Raw genomic sequence first — 20355 nt, 5'->3', positions numbered from 1 at the left:
AAAAAAAAATAAATGGAGAATACAGAAAGAAAGTAAAGGAGGGGGGTAACTGGGAATAGAAAGCAGGAGGGCGGTATTCATCAATTAGTTATATAAGCCAGCTGAATGAGTCAGTGCAGAAATCAGAGCTATCTGACCAGTGAGACAGCCAGTCTTGGCCAAGAACTGGAACAACATGAGGAGTAACACGCCAATGATAAGGCTGTGTTTTATGGCCTCTTTGGCTGTTGAGTCATGATGCTTCTTAATAGACCTGAAGATCAAAGTTTGTTCCTCTGGATCCAAAACCTGTAATCTGTTGCTGTAATCTTTTCTGTTTCCTTGTAACTCCTCATGTCACGTGCAGGTTCTGACACAGAGGGTTTTGATTAGAATACTTTGACCTAAATTCTTGGCATCCCTGTTACATTGTCAATTTGCCAAGAAACCTTATCTCGCTGTTTTATTCTACCTTAAGCAAATATGTGCAATAAAACAAACACTGTAAAACTGTGTATATAGCTGATTGGCTCCGGGTATAGATAAGGAGCTGAGATAAAGGCGTAGAATTTCATCCCTTCGAGCCCAACTTTAGGTGCATGTGTGTTTATGCCCCTGAATTGATATGTGTGTGTGTGTGTGTGTGTGTGCAGTCATGATCCAGCTCAGTTTGTTTGCAGAGCCACCCAGAGACCCAGCAGGCCAGCAGATTCAATCAGAGAGGATGTGGTTTCACTTCTAATTTCGCTCAAACAGTTTTGGCTACAGTCTGGATGATGTAGAGCCTGGGATGAATGGACGTCCAGATAGATGTGTAGCAGGAGATATTGGTGTGTGTGAATGTGAGTGTGTACACGTCTTTTTGTGTCTACTTGAATTCATGTCTGTATGTGAGGCATAGAGGAAAGGAGTAATGGGCATGTAAAAAGTGCAGAAACCAGTTGTGTCTATGCGTTACACAGTTTTATTTGTTTATTTTTGTGTGTGTGAAGAACTCCTGACCAACTGCCCGTAAAGCAGAGCTGAAATAAGATTATTAGTCTAGGGATGTATTAAAAGTAGGTCACAGAAGTCTGGATTATTAACAGCAGACAGCATGCACAGGCATGTGATATTATGTGGTATTGCCACGACTTTCAACAGAGGCAGTAGCAAAGGTGTTGTACCTTGAGTGAATAATGCTCCAGGAGCGACGGCATCATGGAACTGCCATAATCAGTGTCACGTGTGGGCGGTGGCGAGGAAGTAGGACCCAGGTGCAGACAGACCGAGAGCCAGGAGGCAAAAAATGAAACCAAACTATTTATTTCAAAGAAATACATCAATCTAAAACATGGAAAAAGCAAAATCAAAACGCTGATTAACTAGAACGGACAGACTGATCAACATGGGAACAAGGAACTAGGAGCAGCACGAGCGAGAGCAACGGTGAGTATCTGGCAAAGAATGGAGGAAACCGTGAGTTTGAATACAGAGGAGGGTGATTGGTGAAAGAGTGCTGCTGAGGATAAGTGAACGCAGGTGAAGGGAGTGGAGCTGATGACTTCACTGAGGAGAGACTGAGGAAACAAGCGAGGAAGTAACAGAGCCCAAACACGAAACAGAATGGAAAAACAAGCATCAGAAAAGATCAAAACAACATGCATCATGACAATCAGAGGGCTTGTACGAGGCTCTCTGCACATGATCACGAACCAATCGATTTGTAGTTAACATACAGACTTGTTCACTGATTCGTTGTGTGTCCTAGTTCCTTACGCACTTATTTGTTTCCTAAATTGTCTTTGTTTTCTAAATTGTCTTCCCATCTGTCTCGGTACCTAACTTACCGCACTTACTCTAGCACTAGTTATGCTCTTAGCGGTTTGGTTTTGGAAGGAAATGCACTTATGATTTCTTGTGACCTGAAGTTCTTTTGCCTACTGATGTGGAACACACTTATTGTAAGTCGCTTTGGATAAAAGCGTCTGCAAAATGACCGTAATGTAATGTAATGTAAAGTAATGTGTGTATACATCTTCTGGTCCATGTTACCTACAGTAAACTATGCTCACACCCACAATTGTACCCCAGTATCAAGAAAACATGGAAAGGTATACTTGCCCATGTGTCAAAAACATAGTACATCTATCCATTCATTTTCTGATGCTTATCAAGGAAAGGGTTGAGGGCAGCAGTCTGAGCAGAGATCCTCAGACCTCCCTGCAGCTCATCCTCCAATTCTTCTGGGGAGACACTGCAGCAATCCCTAAGTCAAGCAAGATTAAATCTGTCCATTAAAAGATTCCAGGTGAGGTGTCCGAGGCATCTAACCTGGGAGGTCTCCAAAAGGCATCCCGACTAGATGCCCGAACTAATATAACTGTATTTATTTTGACAAGGAGGAGCAACAGCTATACGCTTGGCCTCTCCCAGAGGACTGAGCTGTTTGTACTGTATTTCTGATCACGTTCATTTGGTCACTACCCACAGCATGTGACCATAGTTAGGGATTGGAACATCCATCAACAAGTAAAGCGACGGCTTAGACTTTCTACTCAGCTCTCTTCTTCACCACCTCAGGTTGTTACAGCGTGGTCACTGCAGACCATGCCCCCATGTGTTTGTCAATCTCACTTTCTGTCCCAAAATGTAGCGGTGCAACAATCCAGGGTTGAAAGTCATGAGATGTAAGCTCCCCGCGGGACCCTTCTTTGGTTGTATTTGCGCTGTAGTTAGAAAAGCAGAAATGAAGTAACGGCCAGCCGGTGGGTGTTAGAAGAGTAAAAATCGTGTAAATAAACCCTCTGTTGCATATAGCTGTGATAAACCCCAGCTTCATATTTCTCTGTTTGGTTTAGGTCTTTAGAGGCTAACATTAAAAACACTTTTTTTTTCCAAAATGAGCATCACTTAGATCAATATTGAAGTAGTATATCATGGGACATTTTGTTTAAAAGAGGAAACTAATATAGATGATGATGATGATTAAAACGACCTCTGGTGTGAAGGAACTTTGTTGTCTGAATTACGTTCAGTTCCAATAAGTGTGTTTGTTGACCCAGCATTGTTTTCTTCCTATGGGTGATATAGGTGTGGGGCTCCATCTCCTGAGGGGCGCCACCATAGCGAGTTAACGTTATCCCGACAAGTGTTCAAAATAAGGCATCCTGTGTTTAAAATGAGCAAGAGAAGGAGAAGAGAGGGGGACTCAATGTCCCACCATCAATGGGTGAACATAAATGAGCTAAATACGCTCTTATTATAGACAGTTAGCTTTCTGCTTTTCATGTTTCTTTTAATTTGAGGAATGTGTATGAAGTCACAACTTAAACCTCTTAGAGCAGCTCTGTTAATCAATTTCATTCAAAAAGACTTTCATTTTTGTCACTTTTACTTACTTGTTCAGTTCATTCTGTGCCCTACTGTTAGTAACATTAATCCATTCATCACTAATGATTTTATTTTGCAGTAAAAATGAGGTAACAATAAAAAAAAATAAATCAAATATCAGAAGGGCTATTTTCCACTTCTTCTATTTGTCATATTACATGTGTTTTAAAAGCACATCTAAAAACATGTCAAATGTTTTGGACCAAAAACTGATGAGGAGTGACAAGATCTCTCAAATTTAAATTAACTTGACTTTAAGTCATTTAATGTTGATCAAAATTCTGCATATAATGCCACGTGTCAGCCATATCATTTTCTTTTCTTCAATGCCAAAGTTTTGTAGCATTTTTTAATGCTAAACTAAGATCATCAGGTTTCATACATATTAATGGTTTAAAGTTTGAATGCATGAGAATTCCTTTTTAAAAGAATTTTTAAGATCAGTGTCATTAGTAATTTAATGTTTATATACTGTAGTTATTTTAAATATTAGCATCTTTGCATGCTTACAATTTTACATCTTCTTTTCATAGATCCCGCATATATTACAAATGATTGCATCGGTTTATTAGTAGTATTAGTCTTTATTGTACTATTCATAAGCATATATTGATACTAGTTTATGATTTTATAGGGTGCCTGGAAATGATCAGGTCAAAGTCCATGTGAATGGCATGGTATGCTCTCCTATCAATAATGATGCATTGTGAAATGTCTTGGAAAAAAATGCAAATCTGGTTATTTGCTGTCTTAACACAAAGTTTTGGGTTCTCGCAGAGCTCCAGTGATAGCAGTAATTGAGTCAAAAGTAGGTTAAGCACACAGCTCAGAAGTTAAAGGCAAATATTGACCAACAGACTTAACACGAGCAGACTGGAGAGAAAAGCTCCACTCATGGGAAGTTCTAACTGCTGTTCACAGAGCAGCTCTTATAGGACCACTCTCACAGGCGAAGACAACCACACTTTTTTTCCAACTTCCAGCAATGAGACAAATAATTCAGGGTCCACGCTACTTTTTGTTCCCACAGAGTCAGGCAGCAACAAATTAGCTTCAGCTCGCATGAAAACTGCCCCAACGCTGACAGCACCGAGCAGTCAAACGCCAAACAATTAAAACCTGCTGGAGTTTCTTAGTGTTGAACACCATGCTGCTTACTCTCTTTTACTGCAGTTACTTCCTTGTACTTTAATTTCCATGTAGTCTAATTCCTTCTTCACTCTGTGGGCCAAATTTCCCAGTTCAGTCTCATGTTACAGCTGTCTATCTCCCACATCTGCACAGAAAAATTACACCTAAAAAGATTACCATGCTTCAAATGTAGACAAAGAACATTATCGCATTTCAAAGTAAATGGCCTATATCAGTGGTTGTATATCTTGACTAAATCTTCAACTGCTTGCTTTTGCTACCTATTGGGTATTCATTATGAAAACTCTTGAGTTTCAGCTGAACAACTAGCATGATAAAAACAGTGGAGGATATCTAGAGCCGAAACCATTTTGGTTCTTCAATGACACGTAATGGGGGCCATTGAGTGGTCCCTGGACAGGAAACCAGAGGCCGTTGGGGGTCGCTGACAGGCGTCACTGACCCCTTTCTCCACTCATCTGGGGAGAAACTAGAGCCCTCCAGCTGACAACACAACATCTCCTCACATTCAAAGCCAGCCAGAGATTTGGTGCTAATAGCTGAGGAATGATGATTGTCCCCGCGGTCAGGTTTCACAGAGGAGACGTCTGTAGACAAAGGACAGGGAGGGGGAAAGTGAGCACACTGTCAAAGACCGTGCGCATGTAAGCACCAACGACCTTAATCCTCAGACCTTGTCGAGGAAAGTTTCACCTGTTTAAAGTCCATATAAGTTACAAAACTTCCAGACATAGCTGACATCCCGGACAGTAGCACAGATTTCTCAAAGGACAGCTTGTATAATGCAACGTGTGGACAACAGGCTGTACCGTGAGCTGGAACGGTCACATACAGTACATACCGAAGTGCTTGATGCAACTTGCTCGTCCATACATCCACTGGTGAGTTTGTAGGTCAAGGTTTGGCATTTTTCCACTGTAACCAAAATGTAACTGTTACCATTCCTTCAACTGCCATCCACGTAACATACAGAGCACAAAAAAAGCATCTCACTGAACTTTGTTTTTGTTTTTTTTGTCTACACTGAGGTCAAAGATAATGGACTCGAAAGTATTTTGAGCCTTCAGATGAGTATTCAGCATATTGAATTATCAAAACCTTGGTGTGGGCGTCGAGCTCCTTCTATTAATGAGAAGTGATAACAGCTTTTATGGATGCTCCCTGCGTGGTGATTGAGCATGTTGTTTATAGGGAGAATGTTTTTGTTAAGATTGTGAGATTGATTGGCCCAGGCTGGGATAAACCATTTGACATACCGTTTATTATTTCAGACTCTTCAGAGCCACACAGGATTGTAGGCAGCTGTTTTCAGAGTTTGTTCTGCTACTGTCATGTGTGGAAATTGAAAAAGAAGAGTATCCACTACAATCCCTGGCTGATAGAGGAACTTGGCAAAGACTTGGCACAAGGTAAGCATGAATCGAGCTCGGGGGTTAGCCAGAATTAGCCAGATTATTTCATTTTAAAAAACTAAGCTATGAAACGTGTCTACTGTGCCACATGGAAAGGCACTGCAGTGCCTTCAACAAGTTAGGCTCCAAACACCCAACACAACTGGTGAATACAGATATTCTTGGAGGTATGTCTGTGATGCATAAAGGGTACAGTCAGTGGAGTCCATGCACCCTACAAGGTATTTTCAGATACCTTTGGACGGTTTTGATTTTAAACAGAATATGAGAAGTTATTTGATAGGTGTTCTGAAGGACCTCAGAATCCTTCCAGATGCACATTAGTCAGTGGGTCTACATGATGAGATTAATTCGATTATAGCTATAGTTGGGTTATGCTCCTTATTTGGGCAGGGGGAATTATCCTTGGATATATGGCGATGAATAAATCGAATCATCGACACAAAGCATGTCATACCCCGGTACAATAGGTGGCGCTGGAACCATTTCAACTATTGCTAATAGAGCCACTTCCGGTTGACCTCTTCACCACCAACAACAACAACGAACTCAGGCATTTGAGAAAGATGACGAACGAAAAGCAAGATGAAGCTACGTCCCTCTACATTTTGTTTGTGATGAGCTGCTTATTGCACAAACGCAATGCAGAACGGCGCATTCTCCATCGTGTTGTTTGTTTCTTATTGTCTCCTTTTACTTCCGGTTCACGACCCCGGGAAAAAATCTCAAGCATGCGCAGAACGCAAAGTCCAATTCACCATGTGCTTCACCATCTACAAGCACGATTATTACAACTATCAACCGAGTTATCTCTGGATCTGAATCCTACTGCGAGTAACTCGATTCGGTCCAATGTTTAGTCAAACCAAGGTGTATACGTTAACTTAATAACTCAGTCTTATTGTAATTTAGCCATTAATCTGATTCTTTACAGTTCCATGTAACCCCACTGAGTGATAGACTCAAACAATTGGTGAAAGCCAATAAATATGTCCAGCCACTTTGCCCTTGCAGTCATTTTGCCTGCAATCAAACAGTCATGACAAATGATTTTTACAGCTACATTATACAATCACAAAATAATCTTGAATAATTCAGTAAACATGAGGTGTATAATGACATCTGCATTATAACCAACACCATAAGGTGGTCACTTGAAATAATTTCCCCTAAAGCTGGACTTGACTTTTAGGAATGTCTTGCCATCTTAATAAATGTAACAACATCTGCTTAATGGTGTTGATTGACATAAAGCAAATACAATTGTTTTACAACTGCAGCTATGCAACTACAATGGCAAGAACTGTATGTATAATAAGTAAGAGAGTCCATCAGAAGGCTATTTCTAGACATGAAAGTCTGTCAGTCTGGAAAGAAACAGTTGAGTGCTGAACTTCTACAGCACTGTGATTCTACAGGATGGGGATTATTTTAACAATCAGATGTTTGTTCTTTGGTAGTTAAGGTTTCTTCAGTATTGTGCATCAATTGAATAAATAAAGAGAACTAAAGAATAAGTGTCCAAACTTTTGACTGATACTTGTGTGAAAATACAATATAACAGTCAAATCCAGCAACACTTATATCTATCAAGTTCTGAATTCTGAGTGTACATATTCATACTCAAATCCTCCTTTCAGATATTGACGTGTAATGACTCAAGTGATACAAATCATCAAACCCACCACAGATGAAGGGGGAGAACCTTCCACTGGAGTGGGAAGTCAAACTCCATCTGAGAACCAAACAAGCATGAAGATATTCTTAATACAAGCAAGACAAGACGAGGATTACTGTCAACTGCATGAAACACAAACATGACAGACATATACGACTAACTTGTATGTTACAGACAAAACTCTGCTTTAGGTTTCCAACCACAGTTTGAATTCTAAAGATGCGGACACAGCTCACATCTCTCTGTGTGTCTGTTTAAAAAGCATAGCTACAGATCTTCCGTCCGTCCGCCAACCGCAGATCTCCTACAATTTCTGCCAAGTCTTCCCTTGGCTTCCATCCAGCAAGAAGAAACAACCTTTCCTGCTTCTAGCCCACCCCACCATCTAACCAACTGTCCTTCTTTTCCTTCATCTGCTCCTTCTTTCTCCCTCTATTGTGTAAACCTTGTAATTACAACCACAGGGATTTTTTTGTGTTTTTACAAGCAATGAAGTTTGACAAGACCCTTAAAGATACAGTGAGCTGCATGACCCCAAGATCCCCTGAAAGCTAGTCGAGCCCCACTAGAGTAAATAAAAATGCATCGTCATTAATCTGGAGTGACATCTGTTTTGTTTTTTATGTTTTTTTACAAAAGGGCATTTTGTGTTTTGGAAGTTCCAAAGCTTACCATCCCATCCAGTCCATCTCCCTGGCAAATAACTATTCCCTCTAAGCTTGCTGTCTGACTCTGGCCTGGGACCCTGTTCGTATGGACAGCAAAGAGGGAGAAACCCCGTCTGGATGGAGGCAACCAAAACCGCACAGCTTAATGAAGGACGTGTGAAAACTGTGCAAATATCTGGGATTTGAGGGAATCTGATGAAACATGCGCACTTCCCTCTTTGTTTTGTTCTCTTGCCTACTTTTTTCCCTCATGTATCAACAGATCTCTGTTTGCATTGCTGTTGCATTCATGATGCTGATAGTTGCATCAAACCTCATTTTTTCTGGGACAGGTCAAAAGCAAATACTGGTGTTCCAGCCACTGAGCAAGACAAAAGCACAGTTTCGTCTGTTTAAAGATACAGCAGCCTGCTTAATTGATAAAAAAAAAAAAAACTTGTATTAGTTTGCAGTCCTATATACATGTCTTCATCCAATATTTGAACTGCAATCAATGTTTAATGTGCCTGTATTCCTCAAATACAGCCAAGTATGCATTAGTTAGATTTTCATGCCGGAACAGCTAGTAAGAGCTTGCAGGTTTGCATAATTTGGGCGGCATGTCTAATTAGTGATGTAAATAACTCTAGTCTAGAGACATCTCCATAGATGTTTGCTTGTCTTTGGAACATGGCTGAGCATCATGGGAAAACTTATTCAAAATATATGTTGCCAAGTTGTATGCATGCTTATGTAGTTATAAAAAAAAAACTAAACTAAAGTCGTGAAAAAAAAAGTTTTTTTAATAGAAGGGTGTTTACCTGAATTTGAAGACAGTTTGATATGTATCTAGATTCTAGATATATGTTGAATGAAGCACAATACGATTCAGGATCAATACATTTTTATGCAAAATGACTCCTATGATCCTCAAATTTGGTTAAACTATATATTTATTCATTTTCCATTGGAAATGGTAACAAGTCATTTCAGCTGCATTGGTTAGCTTTTTAGTACCTCACAGCACAGGAAAAAAAATGCATTTGGTAGCTCTTCTTTGAAGTTGCTCTTTATTTTCGATATATACATAATTTTAAACACTCACTCCGCTGACACTGTGTCGGATCTGCAGCAAAGCCTTAGTCAATCAAATTTTAACAGTCGATAAAACCATAAACTGGTTTATGGTACATTTTATTCAATCAAAGGTCCTTGGACTAAGGTAATTACATCTTTAGTGGTAAAATTGGGTTCAGATTTACAACAGTTAATCTTAGGTTGGCTGTTTTATAGCCTTCCTAAACCCAACCAAAGGAGATTTTTCTAATACTATTTAATAAAGTCACATGTCATGAAGCCATTAATATGTAGGACAGCAGATAAAAGTCAGTCAAGAGTCACAGGTCTTTGCTAATGTAAAAACACAGAAAGTATCAGCATTAGATTACATATTGTACATATGTTGTACATACAAACAAGGGCAGAACTATACTCTGGTGGTAAAAGAAACACTGTATCTGAACATAAAACGTAGTGATCAACAAGACTAGTAAAGTGACCGATTGAGAGAAAGCTAAATCCTCCAGCCGATTCTGATGTGATAATAACTGAAAACAATATTAGCTGAAGCCTCAAGGCTCGTTGAAACAAACTGCTGCTGTGGTTCTACTGTTAGAACATTGCATGCCGACTGCAGACTTTGTAGTTGGTTACTTGAATTAATTTATTATGAGATTTTCTGCTGCTTTTAAGCATAATCCAGACTAAGAGCTCCCAGGGTCTGTCTGCAATATATATATATATATTTTTTTGCCTTTCACTACACTTCAACAACAAGAAATATGATAAACACAGATTTGACTCAGATGAGTTCCCAATATGTCCCATATCATTGTTTCACATTGTATCACACCAGCCCTGACTTTATTGCCTTATACACTACCTCACTGGGCCAGATCATCCGATCACATGGCTTCTCATATCGATGTTATGCTGACGATACCCAGCTCCATCTGTCATTCCCACCTGACGACCACACGGTCTCAGCACGAATCTCAGACTGTCTCTCTGACATATCAAAATGGATGAAAGCCCATCACCTCCAACTAAACCTCTGTAAAACTGAACTGTGTGTCTTCCCAGTCAAACCAACCATACACCACAGCATCTGGATCCAAACTGAATCCCTATCTCTTGCTCCATCACAGGTAGCTAGAAACTTGGGTGTCATGATAGATGACCAGCTAACCTTTAAAGATCATGTTGCCTCCGTTGCTCGATCATGCCGCTTTGTATTGCTAAACATCAGGCCGTACCTAACCCAACAGGCCACCCAGCTCCTGGTGCAAGCTATCAAATTCAAATTCAAATTCAAAATTTATTTATATAGCACATCAAAACAGCCTCAGCTGACCAAAGTGCTTCACAACAGCAACTGCATCACAAGAGAGTCATCAATAAAAGCAATAAGAATGACTTCATCACAGATAAAAATGAAATTTGAGATGTAATTAGCAATAAAATAACAATAACAGTAACAATAACCATAAAAGTAGCAAGCCAAGGTGAACTCCATTTTCAAGCTATGGTCATCTTCCGCCTTGGCCTTCTGCAACGCTTTCCTAACTGGTCTCCCAGCCTGTGCTGTGCAACCGCTACAGATGGTCTAGAATGCCGATCAGTCTTTGATCAGCCGAAAAGAGCTCACGTCACCCCTCTGTTGAAGTCACTGATGGTAGCCTACAAAGTCCTTAATGGAGCGGCTCCCATCTACTTGAATGTTATGTCACAGCTCGATCACTCCGGTCGTCACAAGATTGTCGTCTAGCATAGCCTACACCACGCTTAAGACAATCAGGACACTTTTCATGTGGCGTTCCACGATGATGGAATGACCTACCGAGCGCTACCAGCACAGGGGCGCCCCTGTCCATCTTCAAACTCTTGAAGACTCAGCTCTTCAGAGAGCATCTCCTATCCTAGCACTTCCCTACCCCCTCTGCTGGACTTTATCTTTCTATACTTCCCTCTATGCCTGCTCTCTATCTACACTGTCACCCCTGTCACCTCTGACAGAGCCTGACTTGTGTTTTCCTTCTGTGTAGCTTATTGTTAGCTGTAATGTTATATCCTCATTTGTAAGTCGCTTTGAATAAAAGCATCTGCTAAATGCATAAACATAAACATACTGAACAGGTATTTGTTGGTTTTCTTAGAAAATTCCAGGCCTTGCAGTAACAAAGCACAATAAAAGGGTATCCTCTTCTTCTGGAGGGAGTTGACTTATGTATGTGTTTTTTTTGTGCGTGTGGTCACTTTGTGTGGCTTTTTGATAGTTTATTTGTCTCTTTGGGGCTGATTTGCTTGTCTTTGTGTTTTCTGTGACTCATATTTTGTGTCTGTGGTCAGATTTCTTTCTCTCTTTGTGTTGTTTACCTCTCATTGGTGTTAATTGGTGTGTCTTTGTGGTTGTTTTGTATCTCTTTGCATTCATTGTGTTTGTGTTTTTTTGGTTTCGATTCTTCCCTGAGCTTTGTGACATTTCAACAAAACACATTGAATTAGTTCATACAGAAATACAGATTTATAGGGTTCCTGATGCCAATGAAGTTATCCATCCATCTTCTTTCTATACCAGGTGCTGGTAATCAAATGCACTCAATTGATCGATCATCAGTGAGTTTGAGCGTCTCTATAAAAGCTGAGGTTTTGGCTGATTTGGAGCATTCAGTTATCACAATGTCGAGGAAAGACATCAGCTCTGATCTTAGAGAAGCAACTGTCGCTGCCCATCAATGTGGGGAGGGTTATAAGGCCATTTCCTTACTATTTTGAGTCCATCATTCTACAGTGAGAAAGATTATTTACAAGTGTAATACATTCAAGACATAAGTGGACGTCCCAGCAAATTCATCCCAAAGTCAGACTGCTAAAAACCCAAGAGTAACATCTCTGACTCTGCTGGCCTTATTTAGAATGTTAAATGTTAAAGTTTGCGACAGTACAATTAGAAAAAGACTAAACAAGTATGGCTTGTTTGGAAGGGTTGCCAGTTGAAAGCCTCTTCTCTCTAAAAAAGAACATGGCACAGCTTTGGTTTGTAAATATGCATCTGACCAAACCATCATTTTTGGACAAATGAGACAAAAGTGGAGATGTTTGGTCATCATAGACGACGCCACAACTGGAGAAAAACAAACATAGCCTATCCGCACAAACACCTCAAACCAACTGTAATGAACTGAAGTAACTCAGTAAAAAAAAATTGGCCAATATTCCTCCTCAGAGACTGATAACATCATGCAGAAAATGATAACTTTGTTATTGCTGCTAGAGGGGGTTCTACAATTAGCTGAGTCATGTGATGTACTTAGTTTTTCACACTCTGCGTCTGAATTTTGGCTTTGTTTGGTTAAATATGAAAAGGACATGGCGTTTGTGTCATATGGGCCAGGACATGTTTCATTGTGTTCAGATACGAACACCTTACTACTGAAATAGGGTGTACTTTTCTTTTCACACTGTTATGTATAATAACAGTGACGCTATTATACCGATCTTTCTATATATCTAACAACTAACCTGGCAATATCCCAGAAGTCACAGAATGGACCACCTGCAAACAGTTTATATTAGTAACCCTAAGGGGATTTTATGGCACCTCCATATTTAGAAAGATCTTCAGTTCACAAAATTTACACTTTTCTTTACAGCACACTTGAGCACAGCGATGCAGTCTGATGACTAAGAAGAAAACATTCAATCTTGGCGTGAAAAATGGCACATCTGATCCTAATCTTTGTTAGTGGAGCAAAAAATCTTGCAGAGTAGTGGGAAGGGTGTGATATAAAGGTATATCAAACAATTTTACTCCAGCTGTCTTTTCATGATTATTCAGAAGTTCACAAGATCTGTCGACATCAGAGAATCGGCCTATATAAGATGTGACCTTATCCATAGGTCTCTTAGGCATTTGTAGGCTCATGAAAGAAAATATCATAATACCACTTGAGCACAGGTTGTATACAAGACACGCTGGTTGTTAAATTCAGTGACTGACTCAGTGTGTTTATGATAACAAAAACAGAGGAAGTGTGAGTAAGTTTTAATACAGATGGAATGAAGTATATAGATAATATTAACCACTCACCCTGGTAGACTGTAGCTTGAATGTAAACAAACACACTTAGTGCTCTAGAGTACTAAAATATCGAACATTTGAACCAGGAACTTTTTTGCTGTGAGGCAGTAATGTCGGCCTTACTGTGCCACCCCTCAAATCTACTGGATCGAGAGTAATTTAAGTCCACTGCTGTGAGGGGGAAACAATGTTCTGGATTTGAACGTCTCACTTTATATGATTACCAAACATGCAATTCTCAATACTATGATATGAAATGGAAAATATATAGACAATTATGGACAAGTAAAATGGAAATGGAAGTAAGTAGCGGGTGAACCACATCTGATTTTTTTCAATAAAAACAACTGGCCTTAAGTCTTCATGATGTATTCAAAATTCTATTGCTGTGACATTGAAATTGAAAATAGAACTCAAGGACTCTTTAAACCAACCCTGTATACCACTTACTGTGGCATGTCCAAAGTGCCATTATTATGGGGCTATTATGAGGAGAATTACAGTATATCTCCCAACACATACTAGCTTCAGTGATGCTGTAAATTACATATACATTACGTCCCCCATCACACACACACACACACACACACACACACACACACACTAGATCCCCATTACTTTAATATGAAAATTACAACCACATGGAATTTCTCCCATAGTTCAAACACAGCAGCTGGTGACCACACTGTATGGCAGCCTGTCACTTCACTTCTGTTTTTTTCCCCTCCCTTCTTCCACTGATCAGGCACTTCAAGGATTGCCAACCATAACACAGTTGGCACAGAATTTGCCCTCCCATCACTGCCGCGCACGCAAACGTTGTTTCACCTCTTTCTTCTCTGTTTCCTCATCATCCGTTTATTTTGTTTTGTTTTTTTTTCTTTTCTTTTCCGAATGGAAATTTTTAGGGTCGATTGGTGTTGCTTGTTCTGGGCGAGCAGTTCCAGTCACAAAAGGTAGGATGAGGGATGGGTGGAGGGTAAGAAGAGAGACAGTGAGAAGTCATGGGGGAAATTGTGTTGTTTTTTTTTTTGTTTTTTTTTCAACCAGCAATGGGGGAACAGCTCCCATGTGTTCCTTATTTCAGTTGGGGGTTGTGGCAAATGGAGCAAGGCGAAAGCTGGCCAGACCATCTACCCAACACACAATTACTTTACACACACACACACACACATACACACACCCTGAAGACGTTCTTACTCTGCCCACTATCCCCATCCGCCAACCACATCAACCGACTACAAACTGATACAGAGCAGAAGACTGTACTTTCCCAGACTCTGCTGCCAGTTATGACTTATTACATTACCTAGATTTGGTGTGTGACAATACACCAAGACACTGAGGTTTACAAAAAGGATATACTGCCTTACAAATTCATGAGTGTACTCATACAGGGACTTACAGTCATCCAGGGAGGCCATTGGGAATACTTTCTCATTTTCAGGAGCATTACTCTGTTTCTTATTCAGTCTCTTTTAGGAGCAGGAGCTGCCAACAAACTGTTGGCTGCTTAGTAACGCTTCCTTCCATGCTCAAGGCCAAACAGCTCATTGATGATAGGGAAGAGACTGTTATTCATATCTGCATCTTCGTCATCCTGGCTGCCACATAGCTACATACAGTAAATAGCCACAATATTTACGCCATGCCTACAAAGCTCTTGACAACAGCTATCTGTGGATAATTCAGGTGTAGATACATTGCTGTCCGTCTGATTTTTGTTAATGTTATACTCTCCACATGGAACATGGTAACATCGCATGGTTACCTAACAAAGTCTGATGAATAAAGAAACATGGATCAGATTGTCAGGCTCATTTTGAACACACCAATCCGTCTACCAATGAACATTATTAGGTGCCCATCTATTAGTAACTAAAAACCAAGCTTAATGTGAACCAGGACAATAACCCTTAAAGTACAATAAATGTTTACAACAGAATGAGTTTTACAATGAAACCTTTTAGCTTAATTTGGGTAATCTTGAATGCATCTTCTTAGATTTCTAGAGAGCAGCACAACAAGCTGAACATGAGAAATTAATTAGGTTGTGTTTCAGTTTGTCAGATAGTCAGAAGCTGGGTTTCCGTGCAGTGTCAAAGCGAAAGTGAAGCAAACTTTTGGAAATATTGCATCAAAGAAAATACTCAGAGTAATTTCAATTGACTGGTTTGGAATAAACAAATTAAGTAGTGTACTGTCGTCAGCAGGGGGCTGTGATAAGCAATGTAGTCGTTAACCAGAAACAAAAAATGGAGAAATTAAGAGATCCTCACACATTCTGTTCAGCTGGGTATGTTGGGTTTACTCTGATGTTCACTTTAAATGTGATTATATTAACATATTTTATCAAATTAAACACACTTTTTCCTCCCATTTGCATTCCCATTTTCTAAAGCACAGCTTAAAAATGTGCATGAAGAAATGATGGTAGAAACCCAACTACCATTTGTTTAGTCACCAGGATGAGGTGAGTTGAGCAGCTAGCTGATAATTGATGCCAATAAAGTGATACAACAGCAAGTTTATGACATGGAAGATTTCTTTACTTTAGGTTTTTTACTGAAAATGGCTATTTTCTCCATGTGGAAAAGGGTTGATGAGAGAGATGGAACTAAAACTTTAATGTTAAGTGGCATAAATAGCAAAAAAATGAGGTAAAAGTTGCTCAAAAAATAGAAAAGAAAAGCTCAATGGAACTGAAAAGGTCATTTCCATTGTTGATGTAATAGTTAGAATCGGAGTAAACCTTGAACTAGATCAATTTACTACTACAGTTGCCAGTGTTTGACTAAACCAGACAGTTGATCCCTTTGGTGACATAATCTAAGTTTATGAGTAACGGTCCTGATTCTCCTTGTTTATGCTAATCACAAATTATGAGAAACATACTTCACTCTTTTCCTTTATGCTTGTTACTTATCGTGCTCTAATCCCTCCAAGTAAATGTTTTGTTTCTTACTGCTAGAAGGGAAGGCAGTCATGGAAACAAGCATATTACAGATAAACACAGGAGGTGAAGCCCTCCTCTGTTTGTTCTGCTGTAAACATAAAAGCACTTTCATGCTGGTGGAATGCAAGCAGCCTGCGCCTGTCTGAGTGCATATGTGCGATTTCATATAAGAATGTATATAAGAGCCCCGAGTCTGTTTATCCTCATCCTTAGATTTCATGACTGTTTCATAAGCTTGACATATCAACCATACCAATACTTTAAATTCAAGTGAAGAAACTGCCATTTTTAGCACAAATATTGCAGGTGGGAAACATAGCTGTTCGAGCGTTGGTTGCTGTTACGAAATGTCACTCTAAATTTGTGTTGCAGCCAAGTTCTCAAACCCACTAAATGAAGAAACAAGTTGTGGTTAACATCTCCCAGCCAAAGTTTTGCTTGTCATCTGAAATAAATGGATTTCTTGAGGTTTGCTCAGTTTATTGCGGTGAACACATCTCTTGCATTCAAGGCATATGGTTGTAAAGAGGGTATACATAGAAACAAAGGTCATAAATCCATGTGTGCAAGTCTGAGAAAGTGGTTAAAGGTGCATTTTTTGACATTATAAATGCCTGTCAAAGATACTCCCGAGACCATCTTTGAAAAACCACAAACATTAATAAAGGCAAAAAAAAAGGTCAATGAGGTTTGAGCTGCCACAGCTTCAGAAAAAAACACTGACAGGTGACGTGAATACCATGGATCATCATCATTAATATGGTGGGAAAGCTTGGGTCTTGGCATTATGTTGATGGAGCTCTCACCTAAACATGCTGCAGAGCGAGCACACACCTTGACCACAGGCGGCGGTCTGCTATTGTACCGCTCCAGCAATGCTCCCCCACCACAGTGGGGAAAACTGCTGAAGAACAGCTCCAGCAGCAGGACGAAAAGCACTGGCCAACACTTGAGATCAGAATCTGATCGAGAAAACTTACAGCATATGATCCACCTAGGCTTCATCCCATATCCCATTTACAGATTGTTTGTCTCGTGTTTTAATAGCCCAAAAAAAGGTGATTTTAACATTATGGCTAAAGATGACACTCTACACCCCAGGATATTATTGTTCACAAATTCCCTCAAAAAATCACGATGAAAACGGATACAACACATTTGGCATTTAGTTTGGTTGAAGCTTTCTTGAAGTTTTTCCCACCTTCTACACACTTGAACTTTGTGACTATGTCACTCGGGAGGCTATGTAAATTGTAAGTTAAAATACATTCCCAAATCACTTGAACCCGTAAATAATTAGAAATAGTCTAAAGATATTAAATGCTAAAACTGATTTGATGAAAGGGGGATATAATTTTATTATTACCAACTGCAATGTTGGATTAAAAATTAATCATAAAAAGGCCAATTTGTTACTTTTGTATGTTTGTTACCTTTCCTTTCATGAGCCTTATTTTCTGACTGTATTGATCAAGTCAAAATGAATTCATTGATATTTTTGAAAGAAATGGGCCTATGAATGGGTGAACATTTTGATCACTTTGCCCCTGTGGATGAGTAGGTTGAGAGTGCAAAAAATGACACCAAGATACCAAATACTGGTTGTCTTTCTCCAACTCAACAATGTTTATTGTCTTTTTACCGTGCATGTCACATATCATCTCATATAATATGTTTTGTTTGCCTGAAAAAACTGAATGTGGAAATATGGCAACAGCCTGACATGACTTTCAGGCTGGATGTGCTGGATGCCTTGTTGACAGGTGGTTCAGCCAGCCAAGACATCAAAAACACACTTGCCACGTTTTTAAAAATGCAGGAGTCTGAAGAATGTCTTTGGCAGCTATCGCTGAATTGTTTATTTTTTCTTCGTTTTTTTCCTTCTTAACATAAAGATGAAATTGCTCCTTCATGCATGTTCTGGGATGTCTTGTTTAAACTACTCCCTGGAAAAATGACTAGATGCCACAAACTAATTACCCACACAGGAACAAAACATTTAAAACCCTTTTGTTTCAACCTTTGTGCCCCATGGTCTATTTAAACAGATTTGAAATCACTCACCTTTTGACAAAATAAGTTAAAGGTATATATCTGTGTACCATATCCCATTCTGGGAGCTTTTCAAAAAATTAGCACTGGACCCCACGTTCCCTCTGATGTGTCCATTGGTGAGTAAATGTGTATTATTGAGAAAAAGAACTTAGTATAAAAGCGTGTTGAGTAAACAAGTCGACTAAAAAAGAGCTAAATGAATACAGTCCATTTATGGACAAGGTAGTGTTTATAAGAGGCAGTTAATGGCTTTTATAGCGTTAACTTGCTGAATTAATTTTTATTCAAATGAGAGAAAACATTTCAACATATTACAATTATACATTTATGGATTGTTGTTTTTTTTCCTCAGATGAATGAACATTGTACAAAGGGCTAAATAACTGCAAATACAATACCGGAATAAAAGGTTTGCACTCACTGACTCTTTATTTCTAAATATGGGTAGTTAAACTGCACTTAAGAAATAATGGGTCACCCAGTTATGAAACTTTGTTAAACAGCTGTAACAAATAGAGACTACGGTCTTTTAGTCTAGACTTGCTAACAGGTTCCCTCGTGACGCGATTGTGCTCTTAATCTCGTGGAAAAACTCAATGATCTGTGCGAAATAACTTCATCTTTGGCCCGGAAATACATACAAAGAAAATGCAAACATACCCCGTGCAGGTCTCTGAGACATGGGACAGGGAAGGTTGTGATGTAAGAGATTACTGTCAAACATATCGATCAGGACACTGCAATGCTTTCCAGGTTCTTACACAGGTCTCACACAATGCTTTCAAGCCCCCCCCCCCCACACACACACACACACACACATGTACACACACCCCACCCCCCAGGGTTGAGCTAACAGAAGACCAGATGTGGCTGCAATGCTGTTTTAATCTTGGACTTGTATAGAACTTCCTATAGGAGCAGCCCACTTCACCCAGAGCGCCTTCAACACCTCATCAGCAGCAGTGGAGCATTTGAAGCGTGACAGTTAGGTCCCCGGTCTGAGAATTCATCCACGCTTCCCTGCAGTAAATGTAGGCAGTTTGATGGCATCCCTGTCAAATATTTTGGATCCTTTATCTTTCTTAAACTCTGGCAATTCTGGTGTTTGTTAACACTGCTATGGAAATGTTGGACATAACAATTATTATCATAACAGGAGTCATGACGAGGGAATTTCCACAGGAGGAGAGCGCGTCTGCTTGTGTGTGTGTGCGTGCATTTCGTGTGTGTATCTGTGGACAAGATTCAAGTCAAGATGGTAGAGAGAGATATGCGTGTGATGACAGTGGTGGTTTTGGCTAAATCATCATGCAGGTTGGTACAGCCAAGACTATCTCCCTGTCTCGTTGCTCTCCTTCATCTGTGAAGCTTCTGACTATTTCATGACTCTCTGCCACTTTTTTCTCCCCATAGTTTGATCTAATGGGAATGTTTCTGTTCTTACTTTCTTACCCCTCCAAATACTTTGTGATCAGAAGAGCAAATGTGGAAGCTTTTATGAAATCAAAAGAAAACACTGACTATAGATCATCCAGTAGAGCCGTGAGCCATAGGCAGAGCCGTGAGCCATAGGCAGAGCCGTGAGCCAGGAGCCATAGGCAGAGCCGTGAGCCATAGGCAGAGCCGTGAGCCATAGCCAGAGCCAGGAGCCATAGGCAGAGCCGTGAGCCATAGGCAGAGCCGTGAGCCAAAGGCAGAGCCGTGAGCCATAGGCAGAGCCGTGAGCCATAGGCAGAGCCGTGAGCCAAAGGCAGAGCCGTGAGCCACAGGCAGAGCCGTGAGCCACAGGCAGAGCCGTGAGCCACAGGCAGAGCCGTGAGCCAAAGGCAGAGCCGTGAGCCATAGGCCGTGAGCCATAGGCAGAACCGTGAGCCATAGGCAGAACCGTGAGCCATAGGCAGAACCATGAGCCATAGGCCGTGAGCCATAGGCAGAGCCGTGAGCCATAGGCAGAGCCGTGAGCC

Source organism: Odontesthes bonariensis, chromosome 2, assembly GCF_027942865.1.
Source record: "Odontesthes bonariensis isolate fOdoBon6 chromosome 2, fOdoBon6.hap1, whole genome shotgun sequence".
Lineage (NCBI taxonomy): Eukaryota > Metazoa > Chordata > Actinopteri > Atheriniformes > Atherinopsidae > Odontesthes > Odontesthes bonariensis.
The sequence above is the reverse complement of the archived record's forward strand: the minus strand, read 5'-3'. Positions refer to the sequence as shown.